Consider the following 15,085-nt stretch of genomic DNA (forward strand, 5'->3'; position numbering starts at 1 on the left):
AAAAAAAAAAAAAAAAAAAAAAGCGGTGGTAGGGGAGCACCAGCCACAGCCATGTTGGACACCAGGTGGTGACCATTATAGTTTATTTTGTGATAAGGACATTTAACATGTGATCCACCTTCTTAAGATATTTTTCTTTTAAATGAGATAGGGTCTTTCCCTGTCATCAAGGCTGGAGTACAGGGGTGTAATCTTGGCTCAGAGCCTCCTCCCATCTCCCAGACTCAAGTGATCCTCCTGCCTCAGCATCCCAAGAAGCTGGGACTATAGGTGCATGCCAACACACCCAGCTAATTTTTTTACTTTTGTAGAGATAGGGTTTTCATGTTGCCTAGGGTGGTCTCCAACTCCTGGGCTCAAGCGATCCACCTTGCCTCTGCCTCCCAAAGTGCTGAGATTATACGTGTGAGCCACTGTGCCTGGCATTAACACATTTTTAAGTGTACACTATAGTACTGCCGACTATAGGTGCAATGTGGCACGGGAGATCTCTCAAACACATTTATCCTGCTTCACTGCAACTGCACGTCCAGTGACTAGAAACTCCCCACACCCCTCCCTCCAGTCCCTGGCAGCCACCATTTCTACTCTTTCATACTAGGACTTAGACTATTTTAGGTACTTTGTATAAGAGGAATCACGCAGTATCTGTCTTTCTGTGCCTTGCTTATTTCACTTAGCACTACGTCAGTGCCCTTGAGGTTCACCCGTGTTGTCACGTGTTGCAGAATTTCCTCTTTTTCTTTTCTTTTTTTTTTTTTGAGACGGAGTCTCCCTCTGTCACCAGGCTGGAGTGCAATGGTCGGATCTCGGCTCACTGCAACCTCCGCCTCCCGGGTTCAAGCAATTCTCCTGCCTCAGCCTCCCAGGTAGCTAGGACCACAGGTGCATGCCACCACGCTGAGCTAATTTTTGTATTTTTAGTAGAGATGGGGTTTCACCATGTTGGCCAGGATGGTCTTGATCTCTTGACCGCGTGATCCATCCGCCTCAGCCTCCCAAAGTGCTGGGCTTACAGGCATAAGCCACCACACCTAACCCCACATGAATTTTATAGCATCATCACAGTCTTTTTTGTTATTTTTTTGAGGAGTTTTACTCTTGTTGCCCAGGCTGGAGTGCGGTAGCGCAATCTCGGCTCACCGCAACCTCTGCCTCCTGACTTCAAGCAATTCTCTCCCCCCAGTCTCCAGACTAGCTGGGATTACAGGCACCTGTCACTATACTAGCATTTTTTCTATTTTTAGCAGAGACGAGGTTTCACTGTGTTGGCCAGGCTGGTCTCAAACTCTTGACCTCAGGTGATCCACCTGCCTTGGCCTCCCAAAGTGCTGATGTGAGCCACCGCGCCCAGCCACAGTCTTCATTCTGAATTGCCGACATACACATACTCACTTGGGGCCTCAGGCATACTGAGCACTCATTCATTTGTCAAGTCTTTGCTTCGAAGCTACTATGTACCAGATACTGAGTTTGATACTGGAAATGCAATGCTAAGTTAAGAACCACGTTCTGCCTTCAAGAGCTCAGAGTGGTTAAGAGAGGCATATACAGAGATGACGACACAGGCGACAGTCACAGCAGACACCTGAAGAGGCCATTCTGGGGGTACAAGGGCGTGCAGGCCAGGCAGCTTTGAGGCAGTGGAGGTAGACGCCTATGCTCTGTCTCAGGGGATGAGCAGGAGTTTTACGGGAGAAACAGAGACTGCCAGCAGGAGTGGCTGCCCACGAATAAGAGCACAGGGCTTAAAAGAGCAGTTGGCCGGGGGCGGTGGCTCAAGCCTGTAATCCCAGCACTTTGGGAGGCCAAGGCGGGTGGATCACGAGGTCAAGGGATCGAGACCATCCTGGTCAACATGGTGAAACCTCGTCTCTACTAAAAATACAAAAAATTAGCTGAGCGGGTGGTATGTGCCTGTAGTCCCAGCTACTCAGGAGGCTGAGGCAGGAGAATTGCCTGAACCCAGGAGGCGGAGGTTGTGGTGAGCTGAGATCGTGCCATTGCACTCTAGCCTGGGTAACAAAAAAAAAAAAAAGCAGTTGATTGGAGCATGTTAAAGCAGCTCTCTGTGTGGTACAGCATATGAGCTCGTGCGCAGCAAGAGCTGAGACTGATGAGATGGACAGAGGCGAGGCCTGGGAGGGCTGCATGCCCCACCCTTAGGTGGGTGGTCTATCCTGCAGGTGGAAGGAAGCCCCTGAGAGGTGTAGACAGAGGGGCCATAGGGACAGCTGCCTTTGCAGCTGAGAGGTGGCAGGTTTGAAGCAGGAAGACAAGTCGGCAGCCAGGGGACAGGAGGGACAGATGGTTCAGACCGAACTGCACAGATCTGGTGTATGACCATGTCAACAGCGAAGGCCAGGAGGCCTCAAAGTTCCCCAGCACGGACTAGAGACGGCGCCTACTGCCTGGAGAATGCAGGACAAGGAGCAGGTGGCCAGGGGCCTGTCTGTGCCAACCACAGCACCTGGTGATTCCAGCTCCCTCTTCAGTGGGCACTGCCTGCTCAGAGAGGCCGCTCTGGGCAGTTCCTTGTAGGTGGGGTGAGTAGGAGAGAGGGCAGCCACGCCAACTCCCCAGGGCAGCCCCATCCCTGGTAATTAGCTCTGATCATTACACTGGATCTTGCCTAGGTGTGGACTGAAAACTAAAAGAAAGCAGGGAAGAGGGCAGAGCACAGGCCAGGAGGGGAGACCTCCACTCAGTGGCGAGTCTGTGAGAGAACTCACGCGCGCAGCTGCAACCGTGCTGGGCCTTCCAGTGCATTCCACACGAAGCTGTGCAACAGATCCCTTTTCCTTAAAGCAGTTGAAGAGAATCTGTTCCACACAACTGCATGAAACAGAGACGCGTGATCCCTTTCAGGCCGGGGTGAGCTGGACCAGGCACTTGTGAGGGATTCAGGTGAAGGCAGCCAGCAGGCAGCTGGAGTTGCAGGCCTGGGGCCAGGGACAGGTCTGTCCTGGGGTACTGGGACACAGCTATCAGCATATACATGAAAGCCAGGAGAGCAGATCAGATCACTCAGTGGGATTCTGTAGACATAGCTACGGGGTCGCACACAGGCCCTCCAGAGACCTGGTCTGGCCTATGATGTGTTTGGCCAGCAGCGATTTCAAACAGACATGACTTCGAGTGGGCAGAGACAGATGCTGGTTTCGCCAGAGCACCACAGCTCCCAAAGTCCCCGTGTCTTGGCACATTCAAGCATGTTTGTATGCGGATGGGAACAGACTCAGATTCCCTGGAAGCCTCGCATGGCTGGCTGGGTGAGAACAGCTAGTTTATCCACTTCTTTGTGTGTGCCAGTAAGCCCCCAGCATGGAAAAAATCACGCAGCTGATCACACATTATGTTATCTCCCTGGCCCTCTGCCTGCTCAGTTGGTAACTTTGAGTCAAGGGTCAAGGATGGAGCTCAGGAGAAGGCCACTTTGACAGGTGGGAGGAGCCTCAACTCTGTTAGGTTGTGCTGAGTTGCAGAGATGCAAAAGGGGCCAGCCCTGCCAGCCAGGGCCCAGAAGCGGATGCTCCAGGGCGAGTGGATTCCTCTTCCACAGCTACAGCAGGAAGGCAGGGGAGAGGGAGCAGCTTCACAGGTAATCATGGAAGGCTCCTGGGAGGAGGTGTGACCTGCATCTACAGCAGTGATTCAGGCTAGGAAGCTTATATTAATAAAACTGAGGGCTGGGCACAGTGGCTCACGCCTATAATCCCAGCACTCTGGGAGGCCAAGGTGGGCTGATCATGAGGTCAGGAGATCGAGACCATCCTGAGCAACACAGTGAAACTCCATCTCTACTAAAAATACAAAAAAAAAATTAGCTGGGTGTGGTGGCAAGCACCTGTAATCCCAGCTATTTGGGAGGCTGAGACAGGAGAATTGCTTGAACCCAGGGGGCAGAGGCTGCAGGGAGCTGAGATTGTGCCACTGCACTTCAGCCTGGTGACAAAGCGAGACTCTGTCTCAAAAAAATGAATGAATGAATGAATAAATCCACCTGTCAGTAAGTTCCCTGTCCTCTGGCTGTCACCAAAGACTGACTGAGCACTGACCAGGTCCCAGGCATGGAGGAGATGGCCAGAGTCCCTATTCTCATGTCATTTACATTCTAGTTGGTGGTCAGAGGGCAGACACCCAACACTAACCTTCAAAATAAACAGGAAATATAAAAACCACCAGGAAAGGTAGTTTAAAGCTGGTCAGGGGAAGCCTTGCATCCTACGCTCCCATGCAAAGCTGCAAGAGCATGCAAAGGCAGAGTCCCCTCTGGCAAGACTGTGCAGAGCTCTGCCAGGCAGGCCAGAGCACAGGGGTTCCTGGCTGACCAGGGAAATTGGGAAATAAAGTTAATAGATATGAGTGAATTTTCTAAACACCTGTGAAAATGCTGAGGCCTATTTTAAAATATTTTATGAAAAAATGTTTGAGCACAAGAGTCCACACTGATAACTGAATAATCATCAGTTAATGGCAACCCAGAACCCTCTGTTTCAGTCCCACTGGGGGAAAAGGCCATGGAAAATAGAAGTGATTTCTTCAAGGAAAAAGGGTGACTCTGACTCTGCTTTCAGAGAGGGTGTGTGGGAGGTCTTCCTCAGGCAGGGAGCCAGAGGAAAGGAGACACAGGTGCAGAGCCTGGCTCCAGCAGGAACTGGGGGCGACTGGGCAAGTGAATCACCCTCTCCGAGTCCAGTTTATTCCGTGAATGGGGATAACAACACCCATTTAATATAAATGTTGGAATATATGTCATGTATTCCATATGCTAATATGTATGACACATAAAACACACATAGATAGGTGATGGATAGATATGGATAGATGATAGACTGATAGAGATAGACGATAATGAAGATAGATAGAGATAGTAAGATAGATGAGATGGATGGATGAATAGACACATAGATAATAGATGAAAGGATGGATGAATGGATGGATAGACAGATGACAAAGCCGAATGGATGGATGGGTAGATGGATGCATGGGTGGATGGGTGGGTGGGTGGATGGATGGATGGATGGATGGATGGGTAGATAGACGGATAGATGACAGACAGAAAGATGGATGGGTGGATACTAGAGATGTAACATCTGAAAGTCCCCGGGACACAGTGATCATCACATGGTGGTTCCCACCCTTATCCCCCTCTTCTCCTTTTCATCCCAACTCCATCTACTCCTTCTCAGTTCCTCCAGCTGAAAGATGCTGAAGTGGGGGGGCAGCTGCCCAGCAACAGGAAGAGCAATGTTGAGGGGGAGAGAAGAGCAGTTTTGAGCCCTGAGGACTCAGCCCAATGTCCCACACTCTACCTGTGAAAATGAAGTGACATATTTTAAATTTTTGGGCAAAGTCTCAGAACCACCCACTATCAACTGTGCACCCTGACCCAGCCTTCTTAGAGAAGGGACGGAGGGAGACCTGCCTCTGGTCACACTCTGGGCCCTGTGTTCCACACATGCTAACAGAATGCACTGGAGCTGCTTTAGAAGTTGGATCTTTGTGTGTCAGTATTTCCGAGCACTTAGCCAAGGAACCCTCAATTCTAAGAACAGCTCAAGCTCTCCTGAGAACGCTTGCTTAAAGGCCTATTTGTTCAGGAAGAATATTTTTTATGCCGTTAGGTCAAGGTGCCATAAAAATGACCAAAACCACAAACCTCCGTGTACATTACACACTAGGCAAGCTGCAAGGCCAATCGAGGCCAGTGGGGGTCTGAAAAACCCAAGCAAAATCAATCAACTCTGAGCGACGCTCCTTTCCACGTGTAGTGACCACTAGATGGCCACTGTCTGTCCTCTGCCCTGGCACCCAGCCAATATTTAACAAATGTTTATTGAATGAATGTCTACAGCCTGTAGGAAGAAATCTGAAACATATTCATCTTACTCTGTATAATATGACAGACTTTTAAGAAATAATAAAATAAAGCTTTTAAAAGCTGAAAAACCTTTTGTACTTATTTGCAAGGTGCGCTTAGTGATCAAAAGAGGTTTCAGCATCCTATTTGGATTTATAGCATTTAGTGACCAGCGAGACCTGAATCGTTACAAAAATGTAATCCAATTATTTCAGTAGCCATATGTTTGATTATGTGCATGTCCAGAACTTTCTCCTTGCAAACATACGAGAGAGCAGGCTGGGGAAACCAGGAATGGTTCACATGTTAAACCAGGCAGAGGGTGATCCCAGCCCAGTGCTGGGGATGGAAATGCAAGGGAGATAAATGTCTGTGGCACCCCCTGAGGTTTAGACAATGCCTTGAAAACTAAGGAGTAAGCAGATTAGAGAAAGATTTAGGAAAGGAAAGGGAATACTGGAGAGGAAAAAGGAAACCCATTCCTTAGAAAGTTTGCGCACAGCTCAAATTGAACACTGGCGAGGAGGAGGGGAGAGAGAACAAAACACATCCCCAAGCATGACTCGTGAGCAGCAAAATCCACGTTTTGATTCTTGCATTCGCCAAGCGGACACCACCTCAAGAAAGCCCGGGGCCTTTGTGCAGAGGCACCGAACTTCCTCCTAAAGGGGGAAATGCATCTGCAGGAAGTTGGAACCAAACCACTTCGAGCGCAGCTCATGCTCACAGTGAAACTGAGCGCACACTGGGGACCGAGCAGATGAGTCAGTTCTCACGAGGGGTGGATTTCACACCAAAGCACGAGGGGCGCAGACATCCAATCTGGAGGCGATTAGCACCAGGCGCTAACCGATGATGCGGAACCATGGAGGATTTCCAAATTAGATTTCTGCAGCTAGACTTGGCTTACTTGGTGGTCGGGCTCTTCCTTCCTCCCTCCTTCCCTGGCTTCCTTACTTCGCTCCCTGTTTTTCTCCCTCTTTCCCTCCCTGCCTCCCAGTTTGGATGGGTGAGCAGTTACGTATCTGCATAGGCTAACGATGACACCTGGGAAAGGGCTTGCTCCCTCTATCCTACTGGCTGTGGCCTTTCACTGCACTTTCTGTGTGTCCTCTTCACTGAATGGACTAAAAAACAAGTCACTGGAACATGGACGGCAAGGGGATCAGAAGCAGGAAGATGGCACCGTGTACCATGTTACCTGGTGTTGCACTGAGTCGTGGGCTTCTGATCAGCTCTTCCGAGGGTCCTCCTACCCGTGTCCTCCAGGGTTTCCCTGACTTGCCAGTGTGAGGTGGAATCCCTCCCCTTCTGGCCTCCATCTCTACCCTCTTTGTCACAAATGGGGCCTGAGGCCACCTGTTTGCCATCGCAACCCCCACCGTGGGGCTGGGCATTTTCCTCCTGGGCACCTTCTTTGGTCGTTTTCACTGCCTAGGCCCTGCCCTATCCTGCTGAGCACTGCTGCTGTGCTCTTCCAATACATATTTAAAACCATAATAAAGAGCCCCTGATTCTTCCATGTGCCCAGTGTATTGCTAGGAAAAAGAAAAGTCCTGATCATTCAGAGATTCGATCTTCCCCATCCCCAAGCTTGAGATCTCTGAAGTTCAAAGCTCGATCACCTCCTTCACACTCTATTTTAAACACTATGTTTCTAACTGAATGCCACCTCTTTTCTCATACACAGACAGTACATCTTATCTTTAGATAACTGAGTCTTGAGAGGGCACACCATCGCTCTCTCTAGGCAGATATTGAAGACAGAGCCCTTCCCTGAGGCTCTCTCCCGGCAGATTCTCATCCATCATTCCAAACCCAGATGGCTGTCTCCCGTCCTGGGAAGCATTCCTCAGTCCAGGGCAGAGGCTGTGTTCTAGAAGCTGCCCCATCACCTCCCTCTCATCTCATGACACCTGGTAAGACTGGATTGTAATTTATCTGTTTACTGTCTATCACCTCCAGCAGACAGTAAGTGGCTCTGAGGCTGGGGCCAGGACGGTGATAAATGCAGCTCTGCATCCCCATCACGCTGCCTGACACATGTTAGGCTAGAGAAATGTAAGTTAAATGGATGACTGTCAGTCCCCTGCCTTCCATTCTTCAGGCTAAATATCCTTTGTCAACTGTGCAGAGCATTTAGCTGCCACACAGATGACAATGGCTTCTAGGAGACGGAGCTAAGATGAAAACAAGAGAGCAGAGGAAGTAAAATGTTTCTCTATCTGGCCTGAAGCCACACCCCTCAGGGCACAAACAAGACTGCCGTGACCCCTACCTTCCGACCTCTTACTCTGCGGTGCCCTCTCTACCCCATGGCCTTTGAAGGCAACGCCACAGGAGTTGGTGCATTCCACACAGCCCAAGGTCACCGGCAAGGAGCTGCTCCCATCACCATTTGAAAGGTCAATTTCCCTCAGTCGCACTCCTCGTGAAGTTTCTGCAGTCACTGTTGTGTACCCCCTGCACCTGCTCTTTGAAAACAGAGTATTTTGAGGGGTCCGAGGTAATTAACCAATTGTCACAGACAACGACTCAAGTCCCTTCCCTGAAGCAGGGGAGACTGGATCACCTGCCCACTAACAAAGATGAAATATGGCCCAGCTTCTGTCTGCAACTAAAGCTGCAGGGACTCACAACCCACAGGTGGCATTCAGCCATCCCCAGCATGCACTGGGTGGAGAACATGATGGGGAGACGAGGTGCTCTCTGAAAACCCTTGGAAAGCAGCCAAACCAAAATGCAACCCCTGAACTCAAATCAGTCAACTGGGAATCGTAACCAACCATCATGCATGCTGAAACAAAGACGATGACGCTGGAATGATCACGGGAAAGGGCGGGCGGCGGGCGGCGGGCGGCTGGTCTTTGAAGCAGGAGAAAGGAGGAGGCAGAAGAACTGTCAGTAGGGGCTGGGCACGGTGCCTCATACCTGTAATACCAGCACTTTGGGAGGATCATTTGAGGCCAGGAGTTCAAGACCAGCCTGGGCAACACAGTGAGACCCCTGCCTCCAAAAAAAAAAAAAAAAAAAAATGAGTGTGTGTATGTATGTGTGTGTGTGTGCGTGCTCTTTCTTTTATTAGTTAGCTGGGCATAGTGGCACACACCTATGGTCACAACTACTTGGGAGGCTGAGGTGGGAAGATGACTTGAGCCCAGGAGGTCAAGGCTGCAGGGAGCTATGACTGCACCACTGCACTCTAGTTTGGGTGACAAAGCAAGACCCTGTCTCTAAAAACAAACAAACAAACTTAAAAAGAACTGGTCAGCTATGCTAACCAGCCAACAGAAAGAGCTTCTCAGCAGAATCATCCTCCCATGGAGGCCAGCACAGGCTTCATGAACACATCGAAGGCTCCCCCTCCTCCACTGCTCTGAGACCCCGTTCCAAAAGAAAGAAAACTTCTGGTTTTCATTTGGTTTCTCATGGAGCATTTCCTGCAGGAGAGAGAACATGATTGTTTGTGGACACGCATATCCAATTACCTCGTGAGGCACAAACTGCCTTATGATTCAGTAAATGGACATTTCAGAGATTAGATTTTTTTTTCCTAAGTCTCTGAGTCTGGTTAGTGTGAATCAATTCACAGAGACATCTGAACAAGATGAATAAACAGGTCAAATGGAGTTTCCAAATTTCTAAAGCCAAAATCCAGACCATGGGCCCACAGTGGCCTGAATAAGGTACGGTGCCCCACCTCGCAAAGCTCATGACTTCAACCAGGTGACTGTTGCCCGCTGGCCACGCCAGTGAACGGTCCTTACTAAAGTCGGCACTCCTCACACTCATAGGAGTAACAGCCATCACGGGCCCCCAGGGCTGGGTGATCATGCTGCATTCTCTTCGGGGGATGCCTGGGTTCGAGTTCTCCCTAAAACGAACGTATTCCATGAAGACCCAGCTGTCAATTGCTCAAAGGGATGGGAAATGCCTTGGCGAGGATCATCTTTTGTTTCAGAAAATGCATGCGGCATGCAGATTAGGCCTTCCTCGTTCCGTTCCATTCTTCCAAAGCTGATTCAGCTGTATACATGAGCAAATCGACATTTATGTGAGCAAGTTTTAAACAGTGAGAAATGGCTGGGTACAGTGGCTTATGCCTGTAATCCCAGCACTTTGGGAGGCCAAGGTGGGCGGATCACCTGAGGTCAGGAGTTCAAGACCAGCCTGACCAACATGGAGAAACCTCATCTCTACTAAAAATGCAAAATTAGCTGAGCGTGGTGGCGCAAGCCTGTAATCCTAGCTACTCAGGAAGCTGAGGCAGGAGAATCACTTAAACCTGGGAGGCGGAGGTTGTGGTGAGCCAAGATCGTGCCATTGCACTCCAGCCTGGGCAACAAGAGCAGGACTCCATCTCAAAACAACAAAAACTGAGCAATGCAGAGGTCCACTCAAGAAAGCGGGGTAGCATCAGCGTTTTGCCTAGAGTTTCTTCTAGGAAGAGTGATCTGAGGTCTCCCCACCCACGGCCAAGTTTGGCCCACCCGTCCAGCCGGCCCTCGAGCCTCTGACATGCCGGTTCCGATCTGGGAGTGGGAATCTCTTCAGGATCTTTCTCAGCTGTTAGCCCACAATCAGGGTGCTTCCTCACAGCTTGTGGCATCCTTGAGCACAACTGAGGCAAATGATCATGACATAATCATTAAAAAAATTATTATCCTTGGAGTTATGAGAAGAAAGGCGGGCTGCATGTTATCACAAAGTCAAGATCGATCTGTGAGAGGCTGAGGTTCATCTTGACTGAGGACATTTGTGCCTTGGACCTTGCGCTGTCTTGGCTGAGCCAAGTCCGTCACACCAGACACCAACACGCTTATCACAAAGCCCAACCCACGCTGTCCTTGGCCTTCCCGGCAGCGTAAGCTTTTCAGGCAAAGATGTTTTCTGCAAGTCCGGATCCCCAAGGGAAGATTCCTGGCAGGATAAGAACCCATCACATGGGTTTTTAAAATGAGTGTCCTTGGTAGGAAAAAATATTTCTCCCTCCAAATGATGGATATCAGATAAGTGGACATCGAAAGAGGGCCAACTTATCAAGTGCTCACATCAGCTAAAGGAGGAATGTTTACATGGCATGCGTGCAAGAGGAGAAAACTTGGTGCCATAGCCTGTCACGGCCACTGTGGCTGAGGTCTGACAGCTCAGTGTGACAGGTCTATCAAACAAAAACTAGAATGCTGCGCTCCAAAGCACTGCAGGGGCTGAGCTCTTTTCCATTACGGTGGCTGGGAAGCATGAGGAGCTCCGTGCCTTCCCTGTGGGGAGGCGGCCTCCCTGGCATGCTGCCTGCTGGTCAAGGCCTGCTCGGTAGCCTTGCGTATAAATCTTTAGTTAGGAATGGGAGACCAGGCACAGTGGACCCGCGGGAAGGAGAAAGAGTCCGAGACGGAGACACATGAGTTCCAGCATCTAACGCTGCTTCAGTCCAGGGCCAACCTCTGACATCGACCCCAATCCCCGCTATAAAACGGTCACAGGATAGCTTTGCGAGCCTCAAATGGCTGCGGCACCCTGCCCGTCTTTGGCTCCCTCCCCTCTCCTGTCAGATGCTCTCATCTCTCTGCTTATCTAACGCTCTAGACCCACCATGATGGTGCTTATCCCTGTCCTCAGTGACCACTGCATTCTGTGACCCCCTGCAGCTGTGCACGGCCCTCCCCGTAGAGCAGACCTCCAGCCTCAAACTTGTCATTCTCAGTGTCAACAACCAGCATTTCTTGATGACCTTCTCCATTCCAGGCACCATGCTAGGTGTGAAACATAAAGATGACAGAGACTCGATGTCTCTCATCAGACTACCAACCATCTGTATGGTGAGAAAAGGTGAACTGGTAAGGAGGTTAATCTACTGATAACAAATTCGAAGCTGGTGCTTCTCCAAGTGCAGCCCTGTTATGTACTAAAACATAGCCAGGATTTGACCTATCACCCATATGAGTCTGAACATCTTACAGAATACAACTGAGATGCCAAGAGTCCATTCGTTCTCTGCTTGGGACTCACAGAACTCCGGAAGGCACCAAGGAACACAGAAGCCCAGGCTGCCATCTTGAAGTCTGACACAGTCATGAAATCGATCTGGGACTAGTCTGGGGCAAAGCTAGTGTGACCGGGAAACCATCAAGTGGAAACTGACCAAATTTATACTCAAAGAAATATGGCATGTCTTTGCTTAATACTATACTTGAACCATGGCAAATATTTCAGTGTATATGGAAATCATAAGGGTTTGGGTGCCCCGCCCGTCAAATCACACTCAGAAGCACGCGCCTGTATCTCTATCCTGAATTCCATACATGCATACACCACTCTGTGGGTATCTCCCAAAGGTCTCAAGCGTAACGTGTCCAAAACCAAATTACTGATCTCACCCGCCCTCCTAAATCTGCTCCTCTACCATTCCTCTTTTTTCTTAACCATCAACACAGTATAAAGTCAAAATCTTGGATTGAGACTTGAAGCCTCCCCCTCCTTCATCCTCCACATCCACAACAGATCCGAGATCACTCCACCTCTCCCCAGAGCCAGTGCCTTAACAGGAGAAGCACCTCTCGCCAGAGCTTCCCACTCGGTCTCCACCTTCCACATGTGCCTTCCAATACTTTCTTCAGCACGGCTGGAATAATTCTCGAATGTAAGTAAGGTCAGATCACACCACTTTTCAAAACCCTTCCCACTGACCTTGGGTTAAAATCCAAACACTCTACCCAGTCTCTCTTTGTTCTCGCACTAGGTAGCTTCTTCTGTGTCACCTTCGGTGTCCTGTCTTGATACCACCTCTAGACACGCTGGCCCTCTTTCCAACGCCTCCCTACCTATGGTCTATGGCAGATGTGGTTAGCTGCCTACTACCAACCCATTTCCTGCCTCCTTCACTAGAAGAACTGTGCTACCACTCAGGGCTTCTCCCCACTGTCAGCTTGGCCAAGCGTGATGATCCTGTTTCCTCTGCCAGTGACTGATTTAGATAAGATACCAGAGAGCTTGCTCTTCTGTACTTTCTCTACAGCACGTGAGGATGCAGCAAGAAGGTGGCCGTCTCCAAGTCAGGAAAAGAGCCCTTGCCAGGAAATGAATTGGCCGACACCTTGATCTTGGACTTCCAGCCTCCAGATCATGAGAAATAAATACCTGTTGTTTACACCACATGGCATTTTGTTGTTGCAGCCTGATCTGACTAAGACACCATTGCTTAGCTTTAAATTGCTTTTCTCCGTCATTCTAAGAAACATCCGTCAATATGTACCTACTCAGAGCAGTGCCAATACCCTACCCTAAGGCCACGAGTTCAGGGAAATAACTGTACAAACAAACCCAAAGGGAGGCCACAGACATTAGTGCAGGCCAGAGTAAAGGTTCAAGGTTCAGATAGACATAAAGGAACAAATAACCAGAAGGCCAGAAAGAGGGCTACTTTTCCTCCGCCCCAGGGAAGGTTTCTCCAGACTGATACCAGCTTCAGTTCTTTGCAGGAAGAGGCCTGCCCTAGCATTTATTTCTTCAAGCCTTCCATAGTCAAGCTGGGTGAGGCAGGACCTCTGGGAAGATGTTTAGTTGAAGACTTAGAGAGCCAGGGTGAATAATACAGGGCTCATGTCCAGTGTCTGCTTACCCAGGACAATGACCACATCCCCTGAGAAAATGGTATGCAAAATTGTGTGTGTCTGTGTGTGTGCACACATGCGCACAAGTGATTTGATTAGGGGATAGGGTCCATGACTTTGATTAGATTCTCAACACATCTTTTGAAACACACCTCAAAAGGATAAAACTGCAAAAGGGGATCAACGTCCTTTGAAAGGGAAAGTATTCTGTAAGTGCAATGTTAGTTTTAAAGCTCAGATGGATCTGCCCTTTACCTATTTCCATAAACAAGAGTTCTTTAGGCCAAGTATATTGCAATGGATGAAATTCTCCTGTGATAATGGCAAGAACGTACAGGTGCTGTCACCTAAATCCACACTGAACTACAAACACGGCCCAGCTGAATGCTGGAGAAGGGCCATTTGCTTCTCAGAGAATGCAGCAAAGCCAATGCGGGGGAGGGGGGATGTTTCCAGCATTCCTGGAGGAGAGGAGGAGGATGCCTCACACTGCCAGAATGTTCTCCAATCACCAGCCCCTGCAGTCTTTCATGGTGTGCAGGGGGCTCTTTCTGCAAGGAAATGTTCCCTCCTTGGGGATGATGAAATGGGGAAATTCATTGCCTAGCAACTGCAGAACAAGTTGACCTAAACCTACCCTAAAAGTATGTTCCATCATAAGCATTTGAAAGTATAACTTCAAAAAGAAACCGTAATTTAAAAATAACATTAGACTTAAGCAAAACAAATAAAACAAACAAGAAACAGAACTGACGATCCTGAAGTAACTGTAACAAGCCCATGTCCTAGAATTGTGTTTCCTGGGTTATGGAGATAAAGCAGCTGAGAAGAAATGAGAACTCCAAAGGTGAAATTTAGATTTTCACTACATTTTTTTCATTATGATTTCTTTGGGAGATGTACTAATAGGGGTTTGTATCCACCAAAAAGCCAAAGTGGTGCATGAAAAGAGGCTTAATTAGCTATTAGAAAAATGCAAATTGAAGCCCAATGAGACACCACTTCATACCCATTGGGAGGCTATTGTCAAAAAAAATAAAAATGACAAGTGTTGGTGTACATGTGGAGAAACTGGAATACTCGTGTTTGCTGCTGGGGATGTAAACTGGAGGTGCTGCTGCTGCGGAAAACCGTACGGTGGCTCCTCAGAAGTTAAGTGTAGAACTGTCACATGGCCCAGCAAGTCCACTTCTAGACACAAGCCCCAAAGAAGTGAAAGCAGGGACTCAAAGCAGGGATATTTCTACACCCGTGTTCACAGAAGCCTTCTTCATGATACCAAAACGTGGAAACAACCCATATGTCTATCAATGGACCAAGAAGATAAACAAACATGGTCTATCCACACGACGGAGTATTGCTCAGCTTTAAAACGGAAGGAAATTCTGACCCATGCTACACCACAGATGGGCCTTGAAGGTTTTGCTAAGTGAAATAAGCCTGAAATAAAAGAACAGATACTGTGTGATTCCACTTATATGAGGTCCCCAGAAGAGTCAAGTTCATAGAGACAGTAAGTAGTACAGAGGTTCTCAGGGGATAGGGGAGAAGGGAAAAGGAGGGTTTTGTTGCTGTTTCTGAGATGGAGTTTTGCTCCTGTTGTCCAGGCTGG

General features: G+C 48.9%; 1 protein-coding gene across 4 annotated transcripts in view; it reads right to left on the reverse strand.

The window, feature by feature from the left end:
• Positions 1–15,085, reverse strand: part of CAMK1D (calcium/calmodulin dependent protein kinase ID) — a 457,067-nt gene that overhangs the window by 19,812 nt on the left and 422,170 nt on the right. The gene's annotated exons all lie outside the window — the stretch shown is intronic.

This window comes from Cebus imitator, unplaced genomic scaffold (assembly GCF_001604975.1).
Source record: "Cebus imitator isolate Cc_AM_T3 unplaced genomic scaffold, Cebus_imitator-1.0 Scaffold61, whole genome shotgun sequence".
NCBI classification, from domain to species: domain Eukaryota; kingdom Metazoa; phylum Chordata; class Mammalia; order Primates; family Cebidae; genus Cebus; species Cebus imitator.